Source organism: Emydura macquarii, unplaced genomic scaffold (genome assembly GCF_026122565.2).
Source record: "Emydura macquarii macquarii isolate MOO-44397 ecotype Brisbane River unplaced genomic scaffold, CSIRO-AGI_Emac_v2 contig_2846, whole genome shotgun sequence".
In the NCBI taxonomy this organism is placed as follows: domain Eukaryota; kingdom Metazoa; phylum Chordata; order Testudines; family Chelidae; genus Emydura; species Emydura macquarii.
Window position 1 is genome coordinate 2,573,828 of NW_027132983.1, and position 25,949 is coordinate 2,599,776.

The following is a 25,949-nucleotide window of genomic DNA, read 5'->3' on the forward strand; positions in this document are numbered from 1 at the left end:
TCAGGCAGCAAGTTACTGCTTCAAATTACTGTATAATACACAACATGCACCACATTTTGCTGTATGTGAAAAACTCCCAAGGGATACAGCTCCCAATTAGCTATAAACTTTGATCATTTGTTCACCAAGGTTTGCCATTTTCAGCAAAGCATTTAAGCAGGAGCTTAAGACTCACATGAATAGTACTTAAGCATGTAAAACAAGTAATTTGTTGCACTGGAGCTCAATTCATGAACTGGTTGACATACTTGCCTGCTTCGTAGCAAGAACAAATGAGACTACAGTTAATTGAAGAATCAAGCTGCCACTTTTTCCATCTAAAAAGGAACTATGAAATAAAGCACAGTATTAAGAATGACTCTTTAAAAGAGGTGGACAAAAAACTTGCAGATGCGTCAGTTATAAAGAAAAAACTCATTTTAATCCTGAAAAACCAGCAAAGTGATAGAGGTTGGATAAAGCAGCCAGAACCTTAACACCCATCCCAGACAGTAAAACATTCATGTAATTCAGGAAGTGAATCAACCAAAGAGTGAGACTGGTTACACAGTGTTCTCAATGCACAAAATAAACTGAAAAATATTTTTTTTCCTCACTAAGTTCTCAGTTTCACTAATAAGCTTATAACTATAGCAGGTACCAAAAACTGCAGAAACTTTCACATTCGTGTGTCCTTCTACAAGCCATTTCCAGCAGTACATCAAATATTGTGAAAACCCCAGCATCCAAAATGTATACAAATCCAAAGAACAGGATTGGCTAATAATTCAGAAATATTTTAAAAAATACATGTGGGGGTACTTTTTATGTGCCTTTCGGTTTGAGTTTTTAGGGTGCACTTGATTCTGTGCAACCATGAGTATTAGAAACTTAATGAAAGAAAGCTCAGACTCTCACCTAATCACATACCTCCAGAAGCTGGGGCTTTAAGGAAAAAACACCAAACCCCACAAAAACTCACAACATTGTGCGAATTGGAAAGTCTATATCTGCCCCATAGATAGCCCCCATCCATCCTTACAATTAATTTTAAAAATTTGTCTTTTTTCTGTACTACTGGGTGAAAGACCCATACAAACAAGGGAAACTGACTATCAAAAAGAAACAGTAAAACTGACTTCAATCAAGATCCTGAGTATCACAAATTAAGCCTTTTAAGGTGCTACACTTAAGAAAATCCCAGAGTTAGCAAATATATATGTATTAAACAAGACATAGGAGACTTGCAGCCTTGACATCTATAAATGAAGGATATTTTCCATGGGATTGTCATTATAAACATTAAGTCTGAGCGGGACTGATAAGCTTTACATCAGCTATAATTTTAGCCATGTTTTATCTTGAGTTAATTGTCAACTAGATCACATTAACATCATTGTGAATTAGAACTGATCGGAAAAATTCAGATCCAAGTTTTTCCATCAGAATTTGCCACTTTGTCTAAATCAAAATATTTCATAGAGATGGTTCTGTTTTAACAAAGTTTCTGTCTGAAACCTTCCTGTTTTCCGGCCAGCTTGCCTGCCTGTCTCCTGGACAATCCAATAAAAAGCTCTCCCAGGGCCCACAGCTCTGGGGCAGCCTGTCAGACACTTTGGAATCAAGGGGTCCCCCATCATGTGGGCTGATTCTGAGTGAGGTCACCATTTCCTTTCATAGAAGTATTTATTCTGAATTGGAACAAACCGAGATTTGGAAGTACCAAAATCTTCCATGAAAAAAGAATTATCTTGCTCTGCCCAGCTGTATTCTGATGGCGAATCTAGACATTTCATTAGTGTTTGTGTCCTGAAACAACCATTTGCTGAGAGTTTAGATTTACCTGTATGATGACACTGTATAATGATCTCAGGTAACTTTATTTACAACTCAAAACTATAGCCTAGACCAGCGGTTCTCAACCTTTCCCCCTCCCCGCCCCCCCGAGTATCACTCGGGTCAGGTACAGTCAGGTACGGGACTTTCGGCAGCGGTGGGGTTTTGCGGCAGCAGCGCAGAGGGAGGGGGGGGACGACATGGACTTTCAGCGGCGGATTCGGCGGCGCGGTTCAGCTTGCGTACCACTCAGCCTTCTTCGAAGTACCACCAGTGGTACACGTACCACTGGTTGAGAACCGCTGGCCTAGACAAAACCATAGAGAGGACTGGTCTACAGTTTTTGCAGCAATTTTAGAAATAGTTAAATTGGTGCAAACAGCTAGAGCCCTGCAAATCCACAGATATCTGCTTTATATCCATGGACCATTTTTTGCAGATGGTGGATCAGCTGCGGATCTCAAAGGCGGGGAAGCAGCTGTCTGCAGCTCATAGCCTTTGAAGCTCCTTCCCCCGCCTTTGAGATTTGGGGGCTGGGACTGGCAGCCCATCAGCTGTTTGGCAGGCCCCCCAGGAGCTGGCCACCCATTAACTGATTGGTGGTGGCTGCGGCTGCAGCACAGCCCGCCTCTAAATAGCTGATTGGAGGGTCCAGAGCTGCAGGTGCAAATGCCACAGAAAGACTGTGGATGGCAGTTTAGATATAAATTGATTTTTGTGGATGCAGATCCACATTTTTATATCTGCAGAAGGCTCTACAAATAGTTGTATGCAGATACTCTTCTATATCTAATATCCATTCAGGTCAGAATATAAAATAAAAAGAAACTAATACCAACAAACAATTGGCTTATTTATTTCTTCATTTAAGTGTGTTCTACTCCTTCTGCGCTACAACTCAAAAACAAAGTAGTCACATTTTTTTTTAATATAAAAGTTACCCTTCGAGAAGAAATGGGTTTGTGCGCCAAGATTTAAAATTCAGATAATTCAGAAACAGTCTTCGGCAAATATCAGTTTACCCTGCACAGAAGTTTACAATTGTAGAAAGTTACAGAAGTATATATATTAACCAAAATTTAGCATACTAATGCATTCCATTTAAATGGCAAATTCCTGCGACACTGCTTCTGCTTAGTCTAAACCATAATCATTTATCTCCGTATGGCTGAAGTGGTGGGGGATGCTAAGAAATTAGGCTACTCCATGGAAAAACCATAAAATATTTTTAATTTATCATGGAGAGTGCCAAACAGAATACATTTATCATAATTTCTTGTAAGCCAATATCTTTCCTGGGATTGGAAAAAGATAGTAATATGTGTGTGTATAAACTGTCACAATACAAACCAAATAGGGTGACTTCGCACAAGACACTGTGCTGTTAAGCATTACAGTCTGATATGCTTTGGAATGCAGCCTTTCTACCTGGAAGCACCTAAATCGGCTACTATTTTATTTAAGAGATGCCAAGTATCTGCAGCTCTAACTGAAGTTAATGTGAATTTTGCCCTGCTGAAGTCTGAGTTATGTCCTCTGGATTTAGCAAGAAGCACTGATGTTTTATATGGACAGAACTGGAAAGTAACTGAATTACCCACAGGCAGACAAAATTCAATACCCCAAAAATATCCCTTTGCAGACTACTTCCAGAGGCTGGGTTCTGTTCCATCATCTGTAATCCTTTTTTTGGATGTCTAGGCTAGATATAGCAATGTACAGTCCTTATTTCAGGATTACAAACCTTCCTAGAATGCTTATAACTGCACATTCTGTGACACATGAAGCATTCAGTGAGATGGCAACAACTGGAAGCAGCATTAAAAACAATTACACTTCATTAAAGCCAGATGACTCACTTGAATGTGAAAAGAAATGCAAGTTGTATGCTGAATTAAAGTGAACTGGTTGGTGTTTGAGGTCTATTATTGTTTTAAAACGAGGGGATAGGAGAACAATGAGGAAGTGTCTGGCCATTGACAGGAGTCTGAGGTAGTTGCTGTTTGTACAGTGGGGAACGTATAGTTATAGAGCAGTAAGTAGTTGCACTGCTGAGAGGCAGATTCTTGGATGAGGAAGTGGCATCATATGCAGAATCTATTTCTGCACTGCTAATAGCAAGAAAAGAAATCAAGGTACATGTTAATTAAACAAAGATTAGTTTGGTAAGAGATTCTTTTGCTTATGGAAAGCACTCCCTCCTTCCCACCTCTCCCCTCCCCCCCAAACAATGATGTGTCTGCAGTGCCTCAGAAAGAAGGAAAAGCTAAAATTCAGACTGATCACCCGGATAGAGGCCCTCATTAAAAGAATAAATCAAAATCTAAACTATTTAAAATCTGGATCTTGGCAACATGTCTGACACTGTGCACTTGGAGCTCTGGAGGAAAATACAAGCTGGTGGGTTCTTCAGAGCCAGAGTCTATACTCCCTGGTAGTAAAGGACAGGATTGCTTTGCCAAAGCAGAACACAAGACTAATGATCCACCACAGGACCTGTGGACCCTGACTTGCTGAAGAATGGAGAAAGATATAAAGCCAGTGCCCTTACACTAACTGTTTCTCTGAATGAAAGAGCTCTACTAACTAGTCACCTTTTTTTTTGGTGGCAAAAACACAAGCAGTTAAGACTAAAAAAAAACCTATTTTGTTTAAAAGTAGCTTTTGTGGCAGAGCTTCTTACTATAAATTTCATGCTCAGCTTCAGAACTGCCCTCTTTTTGTTGGCTTTCATGTTAGTTCCATCATTTTACAGTGTGTATGATGGCATATTTAGTGGGCATTGCAGTGCAACAGACTTCACTGAACTATTGTACCCATCTACTGAAAATGTTTGTGTAAGAAGGGCAATCAGGAAAGAGAAAGTACAAAAATAGATATGGAGAAGAAGCAGACAACAGAAGCTGGAACGGTTTGTTTTCTGTTATTAATTTGGAACAGTTACTAGTTGCAGTGTTTATTTAAACATTTGTGTCTTTGTTCTTTGCACTGGTCACTGTAAGCCCAAGAAGTGTATCAGACCTAGTTTTTGTGCTTACAGAAGAAGTTTACTCCTTAGTTCTGGTCTGTATTCCCCTCTACTGAGAGAAGACCCTCTTCACTCCCCACAAGCATCACAGACTCATTAAAGGTCACTGGTGAAACTACACCTCACCCTTCTAGCTCAGAAATCTTGAAAGTCACCCATTAAAAATAGAAGATTAGGGACCAGAAATTAAAGAAATATGGTACCAGGAAAGTTGAACATTCAAACAGAGTTGCTTTGTTACTTACTTTCTGCTTGTTAAATCCATGCTTTAAATTAAGAACAAGGGCATACTGAAGAGATACAGGAATACATTTTTATAAGATAAACAGAATTCCAATCCCTGCAAGAAGCACTAATCCTGAAATCCACAGAAAGCAGAGAATTTAGCATTTGAGATGCAGGCTAGTCATTCAAAAGTGTTTGTGAACCAACCATATTTTTTGATGGCCCGCACCCTGAACTGCTTACTCCACTGATATGTTATGCATATCCTTTTGCCCCTCCCCCATTTAATTAAGTCTTTACTGCAGTAGTCTAGCTCTAGCAAAAAATCAAAAGAAACACCAGTCAACAGTGAATAGAAGAAATGTTCAGCTTGTTTGCCTAGGGTATTTAAATGTGAGAAGTCAGTTTGGGTTTACATCAGACTCCCACTATGTGAAGTATTATGCTGAACTCATGCATTTCTATGACAAATCAGATCTATAGGCACCAATGTCACAGAGCAAATAGAAGTGTTCACAAACTTAGAGCATTTTTGTAAATGTACATTTTATGATGGGGAAGCAGGAATCTAGTGGTCTCCTACAAAGTAGTATAATGGGTATTATAATGAACTGTAAGTTGATCTCTGAAAAGCCAGGTATGGAAATAGTATCCCTATTGCCTCTCTTTCTGAAGACCCTTCACAGAAGGTCGGATGTTTGAGGTGTCCTTCATCTGTGTTAAACTGGGAATTCAAATATTCAATTCTCCTCTGCTCTCAGAAGAGGTATACATATGTCTGCCTCTATACAGGGAACTAAACCCAGATCTGCTAGCATAAGATCAGATGCAAGGACAGCCAGCGTGTAGGCCACAGTGTTCATGTTCAATATATATTGCCATGAGCCATGCCCATATTTCTGAAGTGCATCATGCAGAGAATACCGATCTCAGTACTTGCAGGTCCAACTCAATTCAAGTGTTCCTCAGGCTTACGGCAAGTAACCAACTCTTAAGTAATCTTTTGACAATCCTCCTGTGTACGAGCACCACTGCACTCTACTATACACAAATAACAAAAGATGTTTTATTAAGAGAAGAGAAACACTATGGGCCTTGGTGAGAAGGGTGGCACATAATATAAAAGGATTTGTATACAGCAGAGTACTGAGCAGAAGACATTTGTTATCAACACAAGCAGATCCAAACTGGTTGCAAATGCAGCTGAATGGGGCCTTTAACCCAAGAGATCAACAGATAAACAGGTTAAGGCCATCCTACAGAGGGAGGAAGTTAAGCATGCCTGAAGAGAAAAAGCCTCCTCCTAAACTGACTGAGGGCCTCCGCTATACCTGTCACTGCTGAGAGGGATCTAAAAAGGCCCAGAGAATAGTGACTGACATGCAGTGACCTCCCCACTTCCTGGGAAGACACCTTTTGTTTAAACATTTCCATTCTACAAGCACTTCCTCTGCCTCCTGCAAACTTAAATTTTGACAAAATGGCTAGAGACATCAGCAGGGGTTTAGCCTCTGAAATATATAAAGTAAGTCATTCAAGAATTCCAAGACTCACTTGAACTGACATTTACTTTACAAAGAATTGGTTTGGTATTTGGGGACAGAAATTCCTGAAAGGAGGGATAATTGTATGAAAATGACAAGTAATTCAAGTAGCCTAGGAAGGAGCCCCTGCACACGAGACTTGTCTCCGATAAAACACAAACCTTTCTTCAATACACTTCTGGGGAAATTCACAGAAGAAAAAAAAAAAAAAAGGCAGAGATCTTGTTTGATGAAAAGGACTTTCCATAATAATTATTAATAGTTAAAGCTTATACTATATAGCACAGCTCCTTTCACCCAGGATTCCAGAGTCCTTCACCAACTATATTTGTAAAACCACCACTAAAATGCAGTCACTTCTGGTCTGAAGAATAGTCAGCCAGCACACGGCACACTTCACAGCTACAGATTAGCACGCGTACTATGGTATTAAGTATGCTATAACAATGGAGGTTCAGACAAAAGATAAGAGTGCCATTGTGGCCAATGGCACCACGTAAATACCCCCCCTGTCCATGACAAATCCTATGGGATCATTAATGTACACACCAAACACCCCTCCAAAGTATATAGAATACAATATTTACCTGTAGTTAGTTAAATAACAATTGAAGCAGTTAACTATTTACATACATTTAGATATATTAAGTTCTTGAGGTAAAGAATTTGTCTTTGTGCCAGGAGAAATATAGCTTCGACCGCCCATAATGCAGTTTCTTCCCTCCCCTGCTATCAACAGCAAACAAACCAATATTTTTTTCATGCTTTTTTTTGAAAGCCTGGCTTAGTCGTGCATACGCCACAGCCTAAGCAGCATAGACCCCTCAGCTGTGCACTCTTATTGTGAGCATTACAAACACTTCACAACTTATCCTGCAGAATTTCCAGAGCCGAGACAGGAGCCTGTACATGGAACATTGCAATGCGGGTCAAGCAACTCTTTTGCAAGCCATCGAACGAAACAATTCCTGATTGCTGCTGGCAGTCACGTAGCAGCTGAACACTGCAGAGCACCATTTCTGGTCCCAAGAAACAGGCACTGACTGGTGGGATTCACTCTGTTAGGCAGCTACGGGATGATGAGCACTGGCTGCAGAAGTTTCAAAATGCAGGCGGCCACTTTCCAGGAACTTTTGTGCAGAGCTTTTCCAGACCTGAAGCACAGCAACACTAAAATGAGGGCTGCTCTGACAGTAGAGAAGCGAGTGGGGATTGCTCTGTGGAAGCTTGCAATACCAGGCTGCTACCGGTCAGTGGGGAATCAGTTCAGAGTTGGTGGATCACAAAAGCTCCCACAGTGGATTTAAGTGCGTAGGGCTATTAATTGACTTCAGCTAAGGAGGGCAGTGACCCTGGGCAATGTGCAGGATATAGTGGATGGTTTTGCTGTGATTAGGTTCCCTAACTATGGTGGGGCAATAGGTGGCACGTATATCCCTATTTTGGCACCAGACCACTTCGCCAAAGAGTACATAACTGAAAGGGACACTTTTCAATGGTGTTGCAAGCGCTGGTGGATCACAGGGGGCTTTGCACGGACATCAACGTCAGATGGTCAGGAAAGGTGCATGATACGTGCGTCTTTAGGAACACAGGTCTGTTCAGAAAGCTGCAGTCAGGGTCTTGCTTTCCAGATCACAAAACCACCACTGATGTTGAAATACCAATAGTGATCCTGGAAGACCCAGCATACCCCTGGCTCCTATGGCTCATGAAGCCGTACACCAGCTACCTGCACAGCAGTAAGGAATGGTTCAACAATAGGCTGAGCAAGTGCACAGTGTTGGTGGAATGTGCCCCTTTGAATGTTTAAAGGGTTGCTGGCGCTGTTTGCTTACTAGGTTAGACTTCAGTGAAAGCAATATCCCCATTGTTATCGCTGTGTGCTCCATAACACCTGTGAGGCAAAAGGAGAGAAGTTTCCATAGAGGTGGGATGTGGATGCAGATAGGCTGGCAGTTGATTTGGAGCAGCCAGATACCTGGGCAATAAGAGTTCAGCAAGGAACTCCGTGTTCTCCATGAGGCTTTTAAAACCCATTTCAGTAATGAGCCACAGTAACGTGTGCCGCTTATCTATGTTTTGCCTTCCTATACCATCTCCTCCATTGCATGTTTCACTGCACCTGCCCCCCCCCCCCCACCGAAGCCCCCTGCTTGGAACAAACAAAAAGTGTACTTTATTCTCCAAACCTTGACTTTTATTTCACAAACAAAAGACAGACAAAACCCAAGAAAATAATTTAACATTGGGCAAACAGTCGGATAAAACTGGGAGGGGAGACACAAATGCACCTTGTCTTTGCAAGCACATAAGCCATGCCGTTCAAAAGGTCTTCAGATGCCCACCTTCTGTTAGGACAATTCCAGGTGTTGAAAGGAAGGGATACTGCACCTTCCTCCCCAGCTTCCTAGAACATTTGGGGGAGGGTGATTGGGAACAGGGCGATGCTTGCAAGTGGTACGCTGGGGCTGCAGAGATAATCTGGTCTCAAGCTGCTTTTCTTGAAGCTCAACCAGATGCCTCAACATGTCTGACTGAGCCTTCATTATCTGCAGCATCTCATCCTGTGTAGCATGCTCATGCTCCTGGGCTGCTCTTCTGGTGTCCATGTCCAGTTTTTCAGACAATAAAATCCTCCAGGCTCTTAGTTCTATGTCCGCTTCCCAGAAGCATTCATTATCTTGTTGAACATGTCATCACAAGTTCTTTTTCTGCCTTCTAATCTGCGTCTGCCTCTCTGCAGGTCTGGAGGATGCGCTACTGAATGTCACGCTTTCCACTCTAAGGCACGCAAAGCACAAGGCAACCATTGTCAGTGCATACCCTGGGTCTCATGCAAGTTGGCTACTTGAAAAAAATCACTCCCCTTATTACACTCAAGTGCAAGCCAGAACATAATTAGAATCCCCAGCTATTCAATGAACTGATTTGCTGTTCCAGTCATGGTGAGTATGGCCCAGTGGCATGGGCAGTGAAACTTATGCTGCAACTTGTGGGAAATCCGAGCTGGGAGGACAGGATGGCCGGTGGACAATGCTGTGTACTGCAGTGATGCCAGCAGAGTTAATACTGGAACATGTGGGAGAGTATCCTACTGTGGTGGAAGAAATAAGGCAGCCCTCTACAGGAACCTTCTACAAAGGATTGGAGAGTATCTCCATGAAAGTTTCCTGGAGAGCTCCAGAGAGGATTCTCAGGCCATCCCTGTGCACATAAAAACACAGTCTTTCAGGGAGCACCCTCTCCGTACTTGGAACGGCTTACTGGGAAGCAGATACCCACTACACCTATTTTTTTTTCCCCCATATTAAACATAAAAGGACATAACCCCAACAATTTGAGTAGAATTGCATACTCACCAAAGGTGCCTTCCCCGGTATCACGGTTGGCCATGATGCTATCCTGCAACTGATTGGACTGCTCTAGTATTAAAAACAGCTCCTGGCTCTCAGGAAGAACAGATTCCCCGCTCACCTGTCACCTATTCTCCTCATCCTCTTCCTTGTCCAGACTGTCCTCATCATTGTTGCTTGAAGTGGCCTGGGACTCAGAATCCTGGGAAGAATCGATGCTGCATTTGGGGGTAGTGGTGGGGTCACTGCCAAGAATTGTACGCAGCTCTTCGTAGAAAACAGCTTGTCTGTAGTGCAGAACCAGAACAACTGTTTGCTTCTCTTGCCTTCTGTCATGCCTGCCGAAGTTCTTTGATCTTCACGCGGAACTGCTGCATGTCCCTGGTGTACTCCTTCTCCACCATACCCTGCGTGATCTTTTTGTAGAGATCTACATTTCTTCAGCTGGATCGGTACTGTGACTGCACAGACTTTTCTCCCCACCAACCAATAAGATCCACTATCTCCTGTCTACTCCAGGTTGGAGCGTATTTGGGCATTTAGTCACCATGATCAGCTGTGCTGGCAAGCGTCCCAAACTGATCAAACAGGAAATGGGAATTCAAAATTTCCCAGGGCATGAACAGAGGAAGGGCTGCTTCCTGTGTGCTTGGCTGCTGCACAGCAGAGATGAAAACGTGCTCCAGAGCAGTCACAGCGAAGCATTGTGGGACACCTCCTGGATGCCAAATCAATCGATTTACATAATACTGTGTCTACACTGTCTGCCTGTTAATTCAATGTGGAGGGGTCAAGTGCTATGCCTCTTGCAGAGGTGGAGTAATTAAGTCAACATTACAGGTGAGTTAGGTTGGTGGAAGGGACCTGATAGTGTAGACGCATATGTTATTAGGTTGATGTAAGGCAGCTTCCATCGACCTAAGTTCATAGCACAGACCAAATCTCAGGCTTCTGTTAGATCTACCCACACCTTATGGAAAAAAACTTGAGGATCTATTTAAAAAACACTGTCGCTATAGCATGCATGTGTGGCATTCATCTTCCTTTGTCCTGATTTGTACACAAAATGTTATTTTTAACCCTACTAGGAGTTCAATTGCTTTTGGTGTTTATACCTTTCCACCTGAAGTCATGATCCTTACTCTGACTTGTCCAACTGGCACGAGACAAGAATAAATGTAAAATTTAAACCCATGTAAAGTGCTTTAATGTTGTTATCTAGCTAAGCCTCACAACCCACATATGAAGCAGGTCAGGAGGCCTTTCTTACAGATTGGGTATTGAGGTAGAGAGTGTATAAAGTGATTTACTCAATACCGGCACAACAAGCCATTCATCAGGATATGCAGGTGAATGAAAACTCACTGACACGGCTATGGATTTAAGTTACAGGCTGCAACTCTATTGGCTTAAATAGTGGAAACAGGCACTAAACTCCCCCACCCCTAACTTACGAGGCATTTTAGTGGGTCCAGTGCAGTAGTAACAGAAATCACACCATATAATCCATAACTCTCTTAAGCCCAGCCCTAGAGCTCAGGCCACTTCTGAACCCTCTCTCCTCCTTCCCATCACCATGAGGGTGAAACACAGACCTCTGTCTGCAAAGAATTCAAATATCTCCTTCTGCCATAGGGTATGTCTACACTTCGAGCTGGGAGTGTGATTCCCAACTCAAGGAAACATACTTGCGCTAGCTCTGGTCAACCTAGCGTGCTCAAAAGAGAATGCAGCTGCGGCAGAATGAGCAGTCAAAGGGGCTAGCAGCCAGGAGAGTGCACCCATTTGAGAACAGAGGCAAAGATTCAGGGTGGCTAGCTGCTTGTGCCACTGCAGCTACACTCTATTTTCAGCATGCAAGCTCAATCAGTTCGAACAGATGTATGTCTCCTTGAGTTTGGAATCACATTCTCACCTTGAAGCATAGACATAACCAGAGCACAAAGTCCACCAACAAAATTCCAGGTCTCAGACCTCTGGAGGCTGATCTTATTGGCCTTTATCCAGACTGGACACAGACTATAAACTGCAACAAACTAACCATTTCTACATAATCCTAATATTAATTTTTAAGTTCTACTCCTACTTAACCAAACTGTGCCTCCATTATACTTCAAGGAAAGTTTAAAAAAAAAAAAAAATTCACATCTCTGCTGATTTAACCCCAACAGGAAAAAAATTCCTTTCAGACCCCTAAACAGGCCAGACCCACAGTATCCTTAAAATACAGCACCTATATTACAGGAAAGGACAACTAACGAGGAGCAAGAGGCTCAAGAACAAGTTTAAATTAATGATGGGCGGAGCCAAGGGCCAATCAGCTCCTGACTCCCTATCTGGCCAAAGGGAAGCAGAGAGATCTTGGAGGGAGAGGAACCCAGCCCTGCATTGCAAGTTATGCATTCCCTCATCTTCTTAACTAGGGTGCACACAATCTTCCCACCCAGTGAGACGGAGGGGAAAAGGGTGATGATGGCAATATCAAAGCCAGTCAGTCCCCACTCTGTAGCAGTGCATGGCATTCTTCTGTCCTAAAAGTGCAGGACTCTGCACTTGTCCTTGCTGAATCTCATCAGATTGCTTTTGGACCAATCCTCCAATTTGTCTAGGTCACTCTGTATCCTATCCTTACCCTCCAGGGTAACTAACATTCCCCTCACCCCCAGTTTAGTGTCATCTGCAAACTTGCTGAGGGTGCAATCCACCCCATCATCCTGATCATTAATGAAGAAGTTGAACAAAATTGGCCCCAGGACTGATCCCTGAGACACTCCACTTGATACTGGCTGCCAACTAGACATTGAGCCGTTGATCACTACCTGTTGAGCCGGACCGATCATCTAGCCAACTTTTTATCCACTTTATAGTCCATTCATCCAACCCATACTTCTTTAACTTGTTGGCAAGAATACTGTGGGAGACTGCATCAAAAGCTTTGCTAAAGTCAAAGCATATCACGTCCACTGCTTTCCCCACATCCACAAAAATCTCATCATAGAAGCAATCAGGTTTGTCAGGCATGACTTGCCCTTAGTGAATATATGCTGACTGTTCCTGATCACCTTCCTTTCCTCCAACTGATTCAAAATGGATTCCTTGAGGACCTGCTCCATGATTTTTTCCAGGGAATGAGGTGAGGCTGATTGGTCTGTAGTTCCCCAGATCCTTCTTTTTCCATATTTTAAAGATGGGCACTATATTTGCCTTTTCCCAATCATCCAGGACCTCTCCCGATTGCCACAAGTTTTCAAAGATAATGGCCAATGGCTCTGCAATCACATCAGTCAACTCCCTCAGCGCCCTTAGATGCATTGCATCCGCCCCATGGACTTGTGCATGTCCAGCTTTTCTAAATAGTCCTGAACCTGTTCTTTCAGCACTGAGGGATGTTCACCTCCTCCCCATACTGTGCTGCCCAGTGCAGAAGTCTGGGAGCTGACCTTGTCTGTGAAGACAAAGGCAAAAAAAAGCAATGAGTACTTCAGCTTTTTCCATATCATCTATCACTAGGTTGCCTCCCCTATTCTGTAAGTGACCCACACTTTCCCTGACCACCTTCTTGTCGCTAACATGCTTGTAGAAACTGTTCTTGTTACTCTTCACATAACCTTGCTAGCTAGCTGCAACTCCAATTGTGCTTTGGCCTTCCTGATTTCACCCCTACATGCTCAAGCAGTATTTTTAGAAGCCTCACTAGTCCTTGTCCAAGCTTTCACTTCTTGTAAGCTTCCTTTTTGTGTTTAAGCTCACCAAAGATTTCTCTGTTAAGCCAAGCTGGTTACCTGCCATATTTGCTATGCTTTCTGCACATCAGGATGTTTGTTCCTGCACCCCCTCAATAAGGTTTCTTCAAAATACAGCCAGCTCGCCTGGACTCCTTTCCCCCTCACATTAACCTCCCAGGAGATCCTGCTCATTAGTTCCCAAAGTCATGTAATAGAATTCCCAAAGCACCCATACAGGTTCGTAGGCTGGGCAAATGGATAGCTTTAGAGAATGATGTGCCCATTTTACAACATGGAGAGAGAACACTTCCATTGTCAACAAACTGTTAAATATATTCCCCTAATGAGGTGTTGATTCTCTCTGATTACAACATAATCAAGCTCACACCATTATGAAGGAAAATGCTAATAAATCCAGTACTTTAACAATAAAGGATCAAAAATCTTTTTTTTAAATAGATATATTGATTACATGCCTTCTACATAATGAAAGAAGAAAAGCTTCTGTATTTTCAAATAAGCACAGCATTAAATAGAGATTCACAGTAAATGTCATTTTCCCCAATAATGGCTGCTATTGTTACTAATAGCATAACAACATCTGTTTATCCATAAATGCTCTGGAGTGGAAAGGCCACAGAAAGATTATTATTAGCAGAAAATTCAGATGTCTTTTGAATGGTTATTGTGCTAGTTTGGGGACACAGTTCAGTGTGAATAATTTTAGTTCTGCTTTAAGTGCAAAGATTAATGAGATCTTAACTATGGAGTTAATTTATATGCCTCTATAATATTGTAATATGGCTTGATTCATAAGAGTGTCCTCTTTGCCAATCCCCAGGTTCTAGAACAGCACACAAAATGCGTTCAATAAAATATTGAAAACAGGGCTTTTAAGTCATGTAAGGCAGTGTTTCTCAACCTTTTAAGTAGCAAGTACCCCCTAGCTTCTGAAAATTTTAGTAAGTACCCCAACACTCAATTTTCCATGGGATTTTATATTTACAGACTAATGTGAACCATATGTTCAAAGAAGGGCTGAGTATATAAGGCTGTGATATGACAGATGTCAGATCTAGTGTGGGTAGGATTACTATCTTTACACCAGGAGTGCGCAACTCAAGTATGTACCTGGGCTAGCGGTGATGTTGGCCAGAGATAGGAGGCTTTGAGCGGCATGCCAATGCTGGGGAATATAAAGCGCCATGCCAAATTTTTTGCCATCGATTTCAGAAGAGGAAAGGGTGAGAGAGAGACAGGGAAGGAGGACGAGATACACACACACAAGAAATGAGGGTAACTGGTGAAATCTGGGGCTGTCATTGTTGTCAATTTCACTGCTCTGACAAGTTTTCTGAGCACTGGGTTTTGGGGCAGGGGGAGGGGGAAGGGGGTTGCCACCTGGGCAAGTTGCAGGCGGCTGCCACCTGACTGCCAGCCCAGGAGGTGGGCGACTGCCACCCAATCCGAGCTGGGGCAGAGGAGGCTTCCGAACCAGGTGAGACCCAGGGATGTGGGCAAGTGGCTGCTGCCCGTCTTCAAGCCGGGGCGTGGGAGGCTATCCCTCGGCTCAGAGCCAGGGTGCAGGTGGCTGCCACCCAGCTGCGAGCCCAGCTCATGAGACGCAGGAGGCTGCCACCGGGCTCCCACCTGGGAGCTGGGACCCGGCAGGAAGCAGGGGGCTGCTGCCCGCCTCCCCCAAAACCAAGTGGCTGCGCCTACCTCCCAGCTGTGACAGGGCAGGAAGCAGGCAGCTGCAGCCCGGCTTCCCAGGACTGTGGTGGCTGCCGCCAGCACAGCTGGGAGCTGTGACTGGGCGGGAAGCAGGGGGCTGTCACCTGCCTTCCCAAGAGGCTGGGGACTGCCCACAAGCCTCCTAGCTAGGAGCTGATACGGGTGGGAAGTGGGCTGCTGCCACCTGGCTTCTCCAGAAGTTAGCAGCTGCCGCCCGCCTCCCCTTCACTCTATTTTTCCCTGGGTACCCCCTGCCTGTGTCTCGCATACCCCCAGGGGTACGCATACCACAGGTTGAGAAACGGTGATGTAAGGGAAACAGGAACGTGCAGTATCTTCGCAATTCATCCCCTGAAATCAAATAACCCCTTCCAGAAAACCCTAGGCAAATTGCTGCTTCTCTTGAAGTGTGCTAAATCCAGGCAATGAAGTATCAAGGAGGAAAAATAATTTTTATGTATGGGATGTACACTGTTGACTTGACTTGACAGTGCTTATAGCGTGTGAATATATACTCCTGATTATTCCCTCTCTGCTCTGCACTAAGTACTATTTCAACCAAAAAGCTAAAGTGACACATTTCACCCACTTCTCAGAACAGCTTCTAAACCACAAAACTATGCATCTAAACCAGGCAACTCCCACAAACAACTTAGCACCTAAGTGAAAGAGCAAGACCCCAGGACACACTCAGATCTGGTCAGTCACTGATATATTTGCAGGTATTGTACCAGGTCTGAGTTTGATGTCTCATGTTTAAATGTGGCTCTCTCTATAATGACAAACGTTAAGGTTTCAGCCTAATCTGCAGACATAATTTTTCAAAAACAGGAACAAAGTTAGGCTCCTGAATCCATTTATAGACACCTAAAAAGAAAGAATGGCCAAATTTTACATGTGCTGAGCCCTTAGCAGATCCAGATGACTTTAATGAGACTGTTACATGCTCAATGTTTCTGAAGAACTGGCCACTTCTTAGGTTTCTAAATATGGATTTAGTAGTGTAACTCTAGGTCCCTATTTTTGTAAAATTTTGGCATCACTGTTTAAGGGGAGAAACAGATCTATGAGGATGGCCAATTTCTGCATTTTCAAAGGCCGATTCATTTTCAAAACTCTCCAAGTTATGCCCCAGTTATATCCTCCTGCTGTTTATTTATACTAAAAAGTCACTCACTTGTAGCCTGTTACTGTGAAAGTGAGTGTTCCCAACAGGGAATTAGGCAAATAATTAGAAGGGAGAAGCGTCCTTCATTATGCAAACATCCCAATTACTAGTTAGTCAAAAGAGGTCTAAGAAGTTTGTTTTCAACCTTCTTATAGTTCTGTGCTGCATTTAATTAAGGCAGTAGACGTCTACCCAGCAACGAAACAACCCCTCAGCCCTAGCCCCATGAGCCAGAGTTGGCCGGCACAAGTCAGCCACAAGTGTCTAGTTATTGTGTAGACATATCCTAAATGGGCCACTTCACCTTGAATGGCCCCTAACACCCCTGCCGTCATAGGACATGGGGGGGGATTAGTGAATTACAGATTGTTGTAATAAGCCATAAATCCAGTGTCTTTATTAAGACCATGATTTTTAATGTGTAGCAAAGTTATGAATTTAAGCTCCCAGGCTTGTCTTTTGAAGGTGTTGTGCAGGTTCCCTTGGAGGACAGAGAGGTCAGATATGGAGTGATCATTTTGTGACAAGTGTTCACCCACAGTATGGGTATTACATGGTCTCCTGGGGACATTGAAGGATTTGTCTACACTTGAAACATTACAGTGGCACACTTGGGGTTCTGCTGTAGTGTTTCAGTGCAGACACTCCCTACTCCAATAGGAGTTTTCACATCAACGTAGGCAGGCAGTCTGGAAGGCAGTAGCTTCTTGGAAGGCAGTAGCTAGGTAAATGGAAGAATTCTTCCATCAACTTAGCACTGTCCACACCTGGAGTTAAGTCAGCTTAACGCAACTAAGTGGTGTGGATTTCTCATTCCCCTGGGTGACGTAGCTGAGTCGACCTAATGTTTTAGTGTAAACCAAGTATAAACAACTATATTCTGCCAAGCTTAAAAATATTCCCCTGTACTTTCAATTTCACAGACAATTCTTCACTTAGTGCCCTTTTCTGTTGTATAGGTATAGGTTTCCTGTTAATCAGTTGAAATTTTCTCTCCCCAGAGCAATGTCTGCCCTCAAGTACTCAGATCCCTCCCAAATATTTTAGTTAGTGTTGTGACTAGATTACACAGTGTTTGTAAAAATATAACTTTATAAATTGTCAGTATAATCATCTGTCATTTAATTTCTGAGCATCTTGAAGTGCTTTGCAAATGAGGCAGTAAGCCTCAAGAATCCTGTGAGATATATATATTAGCCCCATATCACAGGTGATGACACTGCAAAAGACGTTAAGTATTTTCCCAAAGACACAGAAAAACCATCTGTGCAGGGCCAGGATCAAAAGCAGCTCATTGGCCCAGAGATAGAGTTCTTAGGGCACCACAGTCCCCAGGTTCAAATTCTGGGAAAGACCCTGGTGGCAATAGCAAAACCTCTCAGCCACAGACTTCTCTGTGCCTCAGATCCCCACCTGTAAAACTGAGAATACACTTTCCCATAAGTGTATTGGGGGGAGGGGAGGATTTGTATACAGGGAATCAATTAATGACTAAGTTGCTCAGACGCTATGGTGATGTGAACCATATAGTACCTATTAGAAAGCTCATCTTCCGACTACCAGATATGTGTTATAACCACAAAAGCTACGTTAGCGGTAAACGAAAGCAGAATTAAACAAACTGCCCTTGGTATAAAGAAGGAAAGGAAGTTCTGAGATCCTGTGCATCCCAGACCCCTCTCAACTGAAGTGAGCAGCTCAAATGAATCCCTGGTCGGTTTGGTTCATAGTTATGGAAAGTTTTTAAATCTAGATGAAAGGGGCTATATAAAGAGGATCATCACTTTCCGCCACTGTTATAATTTCATTCATCAGATCGTTACTTCCCCTACTTCAGTTCCTCTAAGACTTTACAAAATAAGTAGATTCTTTTTTCAGACACCTCGGGGGGGAGGGGGGAGAGGGGGCGAGAAGAATTGTGCTAAAACATGTACCTGTTCCACCTCTTCAAACAGCAGCACTGAGAAGAAGTCTGATCAATGGGAGCATTCTTTCAAGGGGAGAATTTCCACCTCATTTAACTTACAAAAATCTGCCTCTTGCAAATGACATTTTATTTATAGCAGTAGTATTTGCTATATAACAACTGATTGGAGAAGGCTTTAAATGAGCATCACTGCCTATATATGGAAAACAATGATAAAGTAGTCATCAAAAAGCTTTAGAAGATTTAAATAATATTCAAATAAGGCAATCTGCATAATCCCCCCCCCACCTGAATTTTAATTTTGCAGTACTTATTTCATAGCTTTGTGCTAGCATGAGGCAAGTCACTGCAGAACCTATCATCAAGTTGTTACTTTTCCATCAGGGAAAAATGTCATGTTGCCCTATAAGACGGATCTTCTTAGCTGACTGAAATACAGAGAAGTAGGAATGGAATGGGGAACTGGTTCTCCATGACAGGGAACACAAATGAGAAGCTATTGCAAGCTTCTAGTTCATAAAAATTAACAGTGTTCTGGACCAAAAAGGCAAGCGTGACAATGGCTGATGATGATCCACGCCAGGGGCACACTGGCCCTGGACTGAAAGAGGCATATTCACCTGCCAACAGAAGCAACGTGACATCTAAAAAGCAAACAGTTTTGGAGGGGGAGGGGAGACTGTATTCCTGGTGAAAGGTGTTAATAAATTGAGAGATCCCATTTGAATGGGCATCTGTGTTAGGGTAAGGCTTTTCAAGAGAATCTATAATTTGATGGGGGGGAGAGGAAGGAAAAAGGGGGGCTTGCACCAAACAAGCCACAAGATAAATTAAGCACTTGTGAATATAACACACTGGTATATGATATACATATGCAAGCCAGATGATTAGGGACCCAATCGGTTCAGGCAAAGACTCCAAAATAGGGCTGAGGGTAGGAGTAAGGGAATGTTTCAAGTTGGACTCCTTCAGCTGTGAACATGTTGGGGCGAAGCTAGGAATACAACTCTCTTTAGAGCAAGTTATACCCAGTTGTTGCAAATTTAACTGTTAACTTAATTGATCTCAATTTTAAAGTCAGGTCAGTGCATCAGTTACCGTAATGAGAGTGGATGACTTGTACCAGAACTTAAATATTCTTATTTTAAATGGCATAAAAATTTACTTCCATCAACCACTATATACATTTAAGTGGTTAACCAATACTTCCAGCTCGGGGATCAAGGCACAGACCCACGTAAGTGAAATAGGATAAAGGAAATTTTTATTTCCTAATACCTATTTCAACAGCTGAAGAAAGATGTTTGAAAGATCATGGCATTGGGAAAAATCAGTTTGTCTTTCAAAGCCAGAACAATTTCATTCAGCGCAGCTACCAAAGTTTGCAACCAAAAAAAGTGGATTAAAAAGTGTCATAACTCCTCTCAACATCATCCTTCTTATTCAAACTCTTATAATACAGATCATGTTGGTTACTTGCACAAGTCAAGTGAACACTACAAAATTAAGTCAATCTCAGGCTATGTCTATGTGCAGGATCGATTTTGCAGGTTCAATTGAGACACAGTGAAGACTTGCTCAATCGAACCAGGAAGTCGACTCTGTAAATCCACCCTGGCAAGTAGCGTAGTACTGCATTGACAGGAGGGCATTTCCCATCAGCGCAGTGCAATGGAGACGACGCGGTACATAGACGTTAGGAAGTCGATGGGAGATACACAAGTTACTGTACATAGTTTGCGCATCTCCCGTCGACTGCTGCCGAAATCCACAGTCAACATAGACCAGGCCTGTTACGTCGATGTGCATCCACCACAGTAATTAAAATCGCTTTCACATATCCACATTATGCTCCCTCTATCAGCAATGTGTGTCCTCACCAGGAGCACGTGCACCGATTTAGCTATCAGCGTGGGATGGCTTCTGAAAGGCAGCAACAGTCGATATAAGCAACACAGTGTCTACCCTGACACTGCATCAACCTAACTATATCGACCTAAGCACTATGCCTCTCACAGAGGTGGAGTTAAGTTGGCGTAGGGGGTGAGTTATAATCAGTGGGAGCCATGCTTTAGTGTAGACTGTTACAGAGATAGGTCAATGTAAGAGTGTATGTCAACCTAACTCTGTAAAATACACCAGGCCACAGTCTCACTATATTTTTCTTCAAATACATAAGCAGAATCACTGAATGAAGAAGGGACATAACATGGAAGCCAAGTCTGCAACATGAAAAAGCTCAGCTAATAGACCTGCAATAAAACCCTGAATGAAAGAGAAATCAAAAGCAACACAAGTCAAAATCCTGCCTAACAACAGACGTGTATTCTCTCCAACCTGTACTAGGAACAGAATCATTGAGTTTAAGGAAAGGAGGAAGGAGCATGAAGGCAAAGGCAAGGCTTACCTTGAAGATTAGGGCTCATCAGCTCACACCCTTACTATAGAGCAAGGCAACCCATCCTGGAACTGGTTCACTCCCCAGACTCTACTGCCCTCTCCCTAAAAGATTCCTTCCAGCACTTGGTACACTAAACATCCTAAGAAATCAACAGAAGAAGCCCAACATTTCCTGGTCCCCTTCATTGGAAAAAGGATTTGTCAAAACGAACTGCAGCTTTATGGAGTAAGTGGCCTATTTCCTAATGTTTGAAAACTTTCTGCAAGTGATTAAAGCTTAGCTTCAAAGTTACAGTTTTTAGCCAACTCATCTTGTTTTTGTTTTGTTTTCATTTTAACTTGGTTAAAATGTCTTCATAGGAACACCAATTTATCTCCTTTTCTTAGGGAAGTCCCAGAGGAGTTGATACTTTCTATACACTGTAGTCAGTCCTCCAACAGGTCCCATGCACTAACCTTTTTAAAGTGCTCACACTGCCACCATCCTGGAAGAGTCTAGAAAATTTTACCCCAAGTCCGGCACTGCTACTGCTTTGACTTGGCTTAAACCATAGAATCTATCGCCTGGTCTTCACTTACCGGGAAATTCGGTGGCAGTCAACGGGAGTTACGCAGGCTGCATAGAGTAACTTGCGTAACTTACATCGACTTCCTAAATGCTCTTCTTCACGCTGTCTCCACTATGCTGCGCCGATGGGAAACACGCACCTACAGACGCAGTGCTACGGTGTTTTTGGAGGTGGTTTTATTGAATTGACTTCCGGATCGATTGAAGAAAAGTGAGGACCCACTCAATCAATCCGGATAAATCGATCTTCACTGCCGTCAGTGAAGACATACCCTAGGTATGCCAGTGATGACGTCTCCAAAATGAACACGGTCAGCTAACAGAAGGTCACAGGTGTTGCCTGCCTAGATCAGATCATTGCAGATTAACCTCAGACAAGCCTAGTAGCTTCCATATTAATCTGAAATTTGTCTTAAAGGGGTCAGTGTTAAAATAATTTTCAAATGCACTCTGCAGTTGTCAGTCCCTGGAATTAACCAGTCTCTAGTCACTGAATGCAGACTAATAAAAATCAACACCTTCTAGCACATAAAATAAACCTAAGCTCAAGAGTTTTTCCGTTACTCCCCAATATATATTTATACTGAAATATTTATTAATGTGATACACAGCATAGGAAACTGAACTGAAGAATGTTTTTTAAAGGCAATGGTTTACAGTCAGCTATTTGTATGGCATAAGCATCAAGTTCAGAAAACTTAATCCTTAGGCAACAGTTCACTTTCAATTAAGTTGCTTGAAGTTACATAACTGGGTCTCAAAGATGTAACTAAAAATAAGCTTTTCTTTACAGATCAAAAAGGTAGATTTAAACTATAGTTATCGCTTCATATCTTAAGTCAGTTTGACAAGTGGGAGCAGGAAAAGGAACGCTATAGCTAAATAATAAAGACGACAATGCTGGTTCTGCACAGGTACATCCACATAGCCTCTAATTTCAATGGGGTAGCATAGCTGTAACAAAGAAGAATTTGTTTTTTGTGATCTTAATCCCGTCCTACTGTGGATGTCAGCACCCGGCAGCTGTGAACATCTCCAGTTGTCCTGCAATTTCATACAGCAGCTGTCTGGTGCCATGGACAGGTGACTTTGTCTAATATGGTTTAATTTGGAAATTTGCATAAATATACTGTATGTCTGGTTAAAACACATCGGTAGGTAAAATTTATTTCACTGAATATTTTCTAATGCTCAGGACTAACTTTAATAACCAATACACTCCACTGGAAAATGTGACAAAAAACAGGGTTACTTACCAGTAACTGTTGTTCTTCGAGATGTGCTGCTCGTGTCAATATAGGTGAGTGCACGCCACCATACACGGGTTCCCAGAACTTTTTTTCCCCCTTAGCAGGCCCCGTAGGGTTGGCTCTGGTGCCCCATGGAGTGCCACGCGCATGCCGCGGTACATGAGGCACCGCCAACCCTACGGCCCCTCAGTCCCTTCTTTCTGCCAACTCCAACAGCGGGGACGGAGGGTGGGTGTGGAATGGATATGAGCAACACATCTTGAAGAACAACAGTTACTGGTAAGTAACCTTGTTTTCTACTTCGAGTGATTGCTCCTGTCCATTCCAATACCGGTGATTAAAAAGCATTACCTTGGAGATGGGTAGGAGTTACCGGTGAGCTGCCCTCAGCACAGCTCTGCCGAATCCCGAGTCCTCTCTCGCCTCCTGGACGATGGTGTAGTGGGACGTGAAGGTGTGCACCGACGCCCAGGTGGCGGCTTTGCAGATGTCCTGCAGGGGCACTCTCTCCAGAAAAGCCGCAGACGAGGCCTGAGCCCTGGTTGAGTGTGCTGTGATGACACCTGGAAGCGGCACATTCGCCTGCTCATAGCAGCGCTTGATGCAAGAGGTGATCTACATGGAGATGCGCTGGGTGGGGACAGGTGCTCCCTTCATCCGGTCCGCCACTGCGACGAAGAGCTGTGTTGTCTTCCGGAATGGCTTCGTCCTATTGATATAGTAGGCCAGGGCTCGTCACACGTCCAGCGAGTACCATCTCCGCTCTTCCTCTGAACTGTGTGGTTTGGGAAAAAACACACGAGGAGGAAAATATCTTGGTTATAATGAATTGGGAGACCACCTTGGGCAGGAAGGCTGGATGTGGCCTCAACTGCACCTTATCTTTATAGAGTACCATATGGGGGGCTCCGAGGTCAAGGCCCTAATCTCGGAGACCCTCCTAGCTGAGGTGGTAGCCTTCCTGGTGGCCATTTTCCATGAAAGGATGAGCAGAGGGCATGAAGCCATGGGTTCAAAGGGGGGCCCCCCGTGAGTCTCGAGAGGACCAGGTTGAGATCCCAGGGAGGCACCTGGTCACGGACCTGCGGATATAGCCTCTCTATCCCTTTAAGGAACCTAACTGACATGGGGTGGGAGAACAGGGATCTCCCCTCTATCGGCTAATGGAAAGCCGAAATGGCTGCTAGGTGGACCTTCAGGGAGGCCAGCACCAGACCCTGGAGTTTTAGTTGGAGCAGGTACTCCAGGATCGCCTGGATAGGAGAGAGGCTTGGCGGAATACCCCTGGATTCTGCAGTAGGTGAACTGCCTCCACTTAGCCCAATACACAACCTGTGTTGAAGGTTTTCTACTGCCCAGCAAAACTTGTTGGACCTGCGCCAAGCAGGCTTTCTCCCCCTCTGTCAGCCACAGAGCATCCAGGCTGTGACGTGCAGGGAGTCCAGGTCCGGGTGGAGCAGGCGACCCTGGTCCTGGGAAAGCAGGTCGTGTCATCTCGGGAGCTCATTGGTCGGGGTGACTGACAGGTCCATCAGCATGGAGAACCAATGCTGTCTCCGCCAGGTCGGGGCAATGAGTATCATGTCTGTCCTGTCCCTCTTGATTTTCAGGAGGACCTTGGGCAGGAGCGGAATAGGAGGAAATGCGTACATGAGGGTCCTCCCCTTCCACTCAATGAGGAACGCGTCGGATATAGAGCCTGGCTCGCGATCCTGGAGCGAGCAAAACCTCGGGCACTTCTTTTTCCAGGACGATGCGAACAGGTCCAGTTGGGGAACACCCCGCTTGTGGAAGATGGAAGTCACTACCTCCAGTAGTGGCGGGGTAAAGACGACCTGCTGAGGCGGTTCGCCTCATCGTTCCTCACCCCGGGGAGGTGAGAGGCAGACAAGTGAAAGTCGTGCCTCACTGCAAAGTCCCACAGGTGAATGGCTTCCTGGCAGAGGGCCGAGGAGCGTGCCTCCCCTTGCCTGTTGATATAAAACATGGCTGCAGTATTGTCCGTCAGCACTTGTACCACCCTGCCCGTCAGGAACCTGAGGAACACCCTGCACGCCAGCCTGGCGGCCCTGAGTTCTTTCACATTGATATATAGGCGCTTCTCCTCTTCTGTCCAGAGCCCGAGTGCCCAGGTCGGCGCTGATATGGGCTCCCCACCCCACGTCCGAGGCATTGGAGATCAGGGTGACCGACGGGGCCAGATCCCTGAAGGGGACGCCCCTCAGCACTGCTCCGGGGGTCCTCCACCTATTCAGGGAGGCTAGGACTGACAGGGGGGGACTGTGACCACCCTGTTCAAGGGGGTCTGCTCGGCACATTCCAGACATGGTTGGCCTCGGTGTGAGGCCTGAATCGGAGGCAAGCTCGCCGCACTACGTAAGCGCAGGCCACCATGTGTCCCAACAGCTGTAGGCAGTGCCTGGCTGTTGTCATGGGGCACCAGTGCAGCTGGGCAATAATCACAGCCATAGCCTCAAACTGAGGTTGCGGGAGGAAGGCTCTGGCCTGGGATGCGTCCAGGGTGGCCCCAATGAACTCTATATGCTGCACCGGGGATAGAGTCGATTTCTGCTCGTTTATGAGCAGGCCCAACCTGCTGCAAGTGGCACAGGTGAGGGCTACACTGTTCTGTACTATGGACCTGGACCTGCCCCTGATTAGCCAGTCGTCCAGGTAGGGGAAAATCTGCACACCTCTGCGCCACAGGAGGGCAGCCAGTACCGCCACACACTTGGTGAATACCCTGGGAGCCGACGAGAGACCAAAGGGCAGGGCCGTAAACTGATAATGGGAACCAACCACCGTAAAACAAAGGAAGTGTCTCTGGCTGGGAAGGATAGATACATGGAAGTATGCATCCTTCAAGTCGAGGGCAGCATACCGATCTCCTGGATCCAAAGCAGGGATAATGGAGGCTAGGGAGACCATGTGAAACCTGAGTCGCTTGATTAATTTGTTTAGAGGGCGCAGATCTAATTAGGGGCTCAGACCCCCCTTTGCCTTGGGGATGAGGAAATACCTGGAATAGAATTCTCTCCTTTTTTCATCTTGGGGAACCAGTTCCATCTCCCCCAGATCAAGAAGGATGATTACTTCCTGCTCGTGACAGGGGTCCCTGAAGAGGGGTGGGGGGGGTCTTTGGGGAATGGGATGTAAGTTGCAGGACATATCCCCGGAGTACTATATCGAGGACCCAGCGGTCTGATGTA

The 25,949-nt window shown here is 44.3% G+C and overlaps 1 protein-coding gene across 4 annotated transcripts in view; it reads right to left on the bottom strand.

Annotated features, from left to right (window-relative positions):
* Window positions 1-25,949, bottom strand: part of SFMBT1 (Scm like with four mbt domains 1) — a 128,619-nt gene that overhangs the window by 73,984 nt on the left and 28,686 nt on the right. For all 4 annotated transcript variants that reach the window (XM_067568099.1, XM_067568096.1, XM_067568097.1 and 1 more), the window contains exon 2: window positions 253-328. The gene's annotated coding sequence lies outside the window, so the exon portion shown is untranslated. The remainder of the gene's footprint in view (window positions 1-252; window positions 329-25,949) is intronic.